General features: G+C 38.5%; 1 pseudogene; it reads right to left on the reverse strand.

The window, feature by feature from the left end:
- Positions 1 to 636: 636 nt before the first annotated feature.
- Positions 637 to 1,360, reverse strand: LOC103250026 (annotated as a pseudogene).
- Positions 1,361 to 6,825: the final 5,465 nt, after the last annotated feature.

Genomic DNA, 6,825 nt, shown 5'->3' on the forward strand with positions numbered 1-6,825 from the left:
TTACAGTGAAAATACTGCTCAACAAGTGATATGAGATGCAATAGCTTTTTGGAAGTGTTTGGAATGCTGTGAGATTTAAAAAAATAAGATTTTCCTACAAATCTGAAAGAAGTGAAAGTTCATACTGCTTGTTAGCTAGTGCTAAGGTTTTATAAATTTCCATTCCCCGTGTTTTAAAAATAGAGTATTTTTATATATTGATGCCTATTTTAGTCTCATGTTGCAGAACTAAAAGTTAAAAAGAAAATATTGCATATAACTTCTTGCTATCTTGTATTCATGTTTCTTGATACTATCAGTAAACAAGTAAATGTTTTCTTTTACTTTTCCTCGAATGCTCTCAGTACTTAGCATGTATATTCCAAGAAGACCCAATTTCCAACCACACCTTATCCCACCCTCCGAAAAGGGCCATGTTCTTGGGACTGACAACTAGCACTAAGGAATGCATTGCTTTCAGGATACTCTCCATGCTATGACTTCCTCTGCCTTTGCAATTGCTTTGACTCTATGAAAGTGTTCCTGGCGTTACTAATTTAAGTACAAGTGCTGGAAATTAGATGAGTGAATGGTTTCTTGGTGCACAGAATTTTTAAAGAGATGATTTTCTTTTCTTTTTTTGTCCACTGAGGCTTTTTATTTGTACATATGCATTGCATCCCTCGAAAAGAATCCCAGGATTTTCCCTCCTGTGTGTTTCCTTCTTGCTTCCTCGTGGTTCATGGTGCCAGCTGAGGTTGTCAGTACAATGAAAACAAACTGGCGGGATGGAAGCAGATTATTCTGCCACTTTTCTTTTTTTTTTTTTGAGTTGGAGTCTCACTCCGTCACCCAGACTGGAGTGCAATGGCTGCTCCCGGCCACCGCAGCCTCGACCTGCTGGGCTCTGGCGATCCTTCCGCCTCAGCCTTCCAAGTAGCTGGAACTACAGGTGCACGCTACCATGCCCGGCTGATATTTTGATTAATTGTAGAGATGGGGGGGTCTCACCAAGTTTCCCGGGCGGGTCTCGAACCCGCGGGCTCAGGCAATCCACTCACCTCAGCCTCCCAAAGGCGCAGGATTACAGGCTGAGCCACCGAGCCCGGCTCTGCCACTTTTCTAGATCTTTAAGTTGCACATCAAATCTGGGACTTATCACGACACACTTTTTTAACCTGCCTGTGAGGTTCACAGCAATTTCTCCAGCTCTGCAATCATCAGTGATTTCAAATTTGCCAATGGAACCATGCTTCATCATCACAGTTAGAAACTGGATGATGTCTTTGGAGCACGGCCTGATAAGAACCTGGCATTTGCCTCTCTTTTCGGCATTGTTGATGCTCTTGAGAGCATCAGCCAGGACATTCATGCACACCATGGTGGTACGGAAAGATGGCAGAAAGAAAAGAGATAATTTTCTAGTTTTGAGTTAATGATTAACTAAAGTAATTTATTGGAGACATGATCTTGAGTCCATGTTCCAGAGCAGCCTGGAGCCTCTGCTTCTCTCCTGTCTAGATGGGCCTTTTTCCTAGTTCCAGTCTATCCCCTGCCTTGACTTCTGATGCCCTTGTGTGCTTCCAGACTGCTAAGCAGCTTGCAGTGTTCCTCCGTCAAGCTCTCTGGTTTTATTGTCTATAAAATGGGAGGAAAAATAATGTATACCTCGTTTTAAGACTAAATGAGATAATGTATTGTTAGGAATCTTAAAAAATTGAAGTTTTTGATACACTTTTAAAACCTCTATCAAAATATGCTAGTTAGGCCGGGCGCAGTGGCTCAAGCCTGTAGTCCCAGCACTTTGGAAGGCTGAAGCAAGAGGATTGCCTGAACCCAGGGATTCGAGACTAGCCTGGGCAACTTGGTGAGACCTCTCATCTCTACAATATATATTATATATATATAAAAAAATTAACCAGGTGTGGTAGCGTGTGCCTATAGTTCCTGCTACTTGGGAGGCTGAGGTGGAAGGATTGCCTAAGCCCAGCAGGTCGAGGCTGCCATGGCCATGAGTATGCTACTGCACTCCAGCCTGGTTGACAAATGAGACTCCCAAGTCAAAAAAAAAAAAAAAAGTTAGTTAGGCCAGGCGCAGGGGCCCAGCCTGTAATCCTAGCACTTTGGGAGGCTGAGGCAAGAGGATTGCCTGAGTCCAGGGGTTCAAGACTAACCTGGGCAACTTGATAAGACCTTGTCTCTATAATATAAAAAAAATAAAAAATAAGCCAGACATGGTAGTACACGCCTGGAGTTCAGGCTACTTGGAAGGCTGAGGCAGAAGGATTGCCTGAGCCCAGCAGGTAGACACTGGGGTGGCCTTAAGCATGCCACTGCTCTCAAGTCTCGATGACAGAATGGGACTGACTCAAAGAAAAAAAGAAACTAGTTACTTTTATTTGATTATTACACATTGAATACATGTATCAAAACATCACATCGTACCCTATAAATATGTACAAATATAATAAACAAATAGATAAATAAATTCCAATGCAAACAATAGCTCTTAAAAATCAGTGTCTAGCACATGGTGCTTCTAAATAAAAAGGAGTGTTTGCTCTGGTGACCCCTAAAAACAAACAAAAAGAAAGGTTTTTTCTTTTTTTTTTTAAATGAGTTGGAGTCTCACTCTGTCATGCAGACTGGAGTGCAGTGGCCGCTCCCAGCCACCGCAGCCTCAACCTGCTGGGCTCTGGCGATCCTTCTGCCTCAGCCTTCCAAGTAGCTGGAACTCCAGGTGTGCACTACCAAGTCCGGCTAGTTTTTTTATTTATTGTAGAGATGAGGTCTCGCCAAGTTGCCCAGGCGGGTCTCGAACCCACGGGCTCAGGCAATTCATTCACCTCAGCCTCCCAAGCTGCGGGACTACAGGCTGAGCCACCGAGCCGGCTTTTTCTTTTTCTAGATTTTACATGAGTAAATCTCGTGCTTCTCACAAAACAACAAAAAAATTAATGAGAATCTTTAATTTATTTTCATAAAAATTTCCAGTAATAAAAATGAAATAAACAAGAAGATATTTATATCTGAGATGTATCTGAGATGTCTATGAGGGGCACCCTCTGGGAATTATCTTTTGGAGGACGGGCCTCTTGTATTACAGGCTTTTCCCACTAAGTCGGTATTCTAGAAATCCTTGAGCATCAGTGGTCCAGCTAGTGTTGTTTTAAGAGGCTGTGTTTGGCTTCGGTGAATTTTTTTGGAGATTCTTTCATTAAATTTGTCCATTTCATGATGGATGGTTTATGAGTGCTTTAGAGTCTTTGTTTTCTTTTCTTTCCACCCTTTAATTTTTGTTTTTGTTTGTTTTTGTTTGTTTTTGAGTTGGAGTCTCACTCTGTCGCCCATGCTGGAGTGCAGTGGCAGACTCACGACCACCACAGCCTCGATCTGCTGGGCTCAGGTGATCCTTCCACCTCAGTCTTCCAAGTAGCTGGAACTACAGGTGTGCTACCACGACTGGCTTATTTTTTTTATTTGTTATAGAGACGAGGTCTCGCCAAGTTGCCCAGGCCAATCTCGAACCCCTGAACTCAGGCAATTCTCTTGCCTCTGTCTCCCACAGTACTGGAATTACAGGCTTAAGCCACCATGGCCAGTTCTTTTCCATCATTTCAAATCTAATTAGTGAAGAGCTTGATAAAAAAAAGAAAAACACTGCATTTATTATGTGCATACATATATGTCTGTCTGTTTCTCTGTCTCCCCTCTCTTCCTTTCTCCTATCTAAAGTTGTATGCCTTTTAAATAAAGTTGATAGCTCAAAAATAGAGCAAGTGATAATACATTAATTTTTAGAATATTAATAGATATTTGCAACTTTAAGTACTATTGTCTTTATCTTCTGGATATAGAAACTTAGTCACTAAACTACAGACAATTTTATAGCAGAGTATTCTTCTGTTAAGTGTATCAGTTCTTAAAAATACAAAAAAGTATTTTATGGAATTAAAAATAAGGAGAAAAATACACATTTACTCAAATGCCATTACTTGCTTATAATATGCATGTATACATCACTCAAAGATGGCTTAAATGATAAGATATTGATCTTCACAATGATAAATAAGAGAATGATCTTGATATTGTTTGCCTGAAGATGTTTCACCTATAGAATGAAAATATTTTTGCAACCTTTTCCTCAACTCTATTGCCATCTAGTAGTTAGTGTCCTGCCAGAAGAAACTCTCTAATACAAGACTCAGTGCAAATAAGAGCCAGTCCACTTAATAAAAACGCCAGTGGGGGCATCTTACAGGGGTCTTAAATCAACCATAAAGAATATCAGCCCCATAGAAGTAAATAAACTAAACAACAGGGATTTTTTTTTCTTTTAAGTGTGTTCATGAAGGAAGTGAGGATTTCACTTTAAAAAAATATATATATTTTTTAAAGATGTAGGGTACAATTCAGGATTAGTTGTACATGAGGACATTGTACACATAAAGTTTGGACCTCTCTTTGGTCCACACTTTGCCTGGTTTGAGATCAGGTACACTTATTGATGTTGTGTCCTCCAACCCCCCGTTTTATTTTCACCATTAGTGAAAATAAGATTCCAAGAAGTCTCTCCTCCAATTGTGGTTCTTATTTTCTTTCTTTTGTTTTTGTTTAAAAATTTCAGAGAAGTTTGAAAATATGAGGAAAAAAACTGAGCCAGTGAGCAGAATATTTAACATGATAGGCAATTTTATAGGTCAGACCCTTTCAAATTTCACTTTAACTTTCCCTTATCCCTTAAATACTCTGAATCCTAAATCTGGCTAAGATATGACAAGGGGAAGGACCTCTGCATTTAGAGAGTCCCTTAGCGTTTTCTACCTGTTTTATCTGTTTGGAAATTAAAACGTAAATCTTATACTATGAGTTTGAGTCATGTACCAGCAGCCACTTAATTTCATTAAGTGAAATTAATACCCAGAGAGCAGTTGTACTTACATATTCAGGCTAGGCTACTATATAGGCGTGTCGGTGGAGTGAAATTACCTTTTCTTCTATTTCATGCAAGTGTTGAGCAACATGAAATTACATATTGTTCCATGTTAATAATTACTAAAATTATCTCAAAACATTTATGCTACTTGAACGATCATGCTTGTACTAGAAGTGTAAATCCCCCAGAAGAGTTACAAGGTTTATATTTCCCTCTATCAAACGTTATCCTCCTGCTTCCTCCATACCTGGAACTGCTGTGTTCTTTTTACATTGGAGAGATGGAATAGATATTTGTTAATTTTCTTATATTTTGTTAACTTTCTTGTTGGTGATCACCAAAGTCCTCAATTACAGAGAGAGAGTGTGAGATCTAGTGGCAAAAGTTGTTCTAATTTTGTGTTTAGAAAACAGGGAAACGCTTCACCTTTACATAAAGATGATGCAACATTTCAATTTCTTCGTTGATTAGCTTTGGAATCTGCAAGGTGTATAAACTTTTAGAAATATGATATGCTTTATTACCAGAATGTATGGCAAGATGCCAGTAGGAGGCATAAAAAGTATTTGAAATGTGACTTTATTTGGTTTTGCTTTCAGAAAGTTTTCTCAAGTAAATGCTTTCCCTTTATTAAACATAGTATCGTCTTCATTTAAATGACATGGATTGCTTAGAGATAATTGAACAAGTTCATTATCTAGCTCATAAAGCCCACATAGTAGTTGGGTTTCATACTTATCTCTTCATTTCATCATTTTAACATGGCCATAAGTGGTATCCCACTCAGATATTCAAACAGTATACCATTTACTTGGATGTAGGAGTCATCAGCTAACAAGTAGCACTTCACAGGGTGGAAAGGCAGTGGGAGCAGTCAGGGAGAAGTAGTATGCCCTCAAAAGAAAAGTTTGTGTCAAGAAATCCTAGCCACAAGGTAAATGTCTGATAGCTAAGCAGAATTATTTTTTAATTTAATAAAATATTTTTAAAGTAAATTTATTTTTAAATAAAACAAAATATAAAAAGTAAAACAGCCCATTTTTGCCTAGCTCAGACTTTGGAAAAACCAAATTATATTTTTTGGTCTCATAGTTTTATGGGCATGCATTTTTACTGGGGAAAGATAATTTATAAGTGATAGTATTCGTAAGTCACAGTTTGCTATCTGTACTTTCGTAATTAAATCTTTGATTATATGAAGTAAACCCACATGAAAAGGTGCAGTTCTTACTTATTCATAAGTCAGGTAGTGAGATTGCACTTATTTGAAAACCAGATTCTGTGGATGCTTTAGGGGTATTAAACATGTTAGCTTTGCTCTGCAATAACTTACAGTCAAATTAAGGAAAGGGAAAACTAATGCATATAAATAGTAACTAACACATAACCATACAATCCAATACTAAGTATAAGCATAACTTTGTAGAGTGCTCTGGAGAAGATATGACTCCCTGTGATTTAGAGGGACCACATTAAAAAAAAAAAAAAGACTTTTCATCTGGAGAAGATATGAATAGAATTGAATTATAGGTGAATAGAATTGAAATAGGCACAGTAGCCAGTAAGAAGTATAGAAAGAACATCTCTTGAAAGGGGTCTATGGAAGCCAAAGGTACAAGGAAGGGAATGCAGACTGGGAAGTTAGGTCACCTGAACAGGGACAGGACAGGTTTGCTTTAGAATACTCCTCTCCCTCCTTCTGTCCTAGTCTTCCACATTTCCCCCCCACAATTATTTGTTGAACAACTACTATGTGTACCTTTTAAACTGTGAGCAGAAACCCAGGCTGTCATGAGATTTTTCATGCTCTCTTTGTGCGCACAGAAGAGGTGCATAGAGAACCATCAGTGTGAATGTCTGTCCCAAAAGCTTCCTTTAATAAAATTATATTTTCTTCTTAAGTTTTATGG

The sequence above is a fragment of the Carlito syrichta genome, unplaced genomic scaffold (genome assembly GCF_000164805.1).
Source record: "Carlito syrichta isolate Samal-C Ts95f unplaced genomic scaffold, Tarsius_syrichta-2.0.1 Scaffold126439, whole genome shotgun sequence".
Lineage (NCBI taxonomy): Eukaryota > Metazoa > Chordata > Mammalia > Primates > Tarsiidae > Carlito > Carlito syrichta.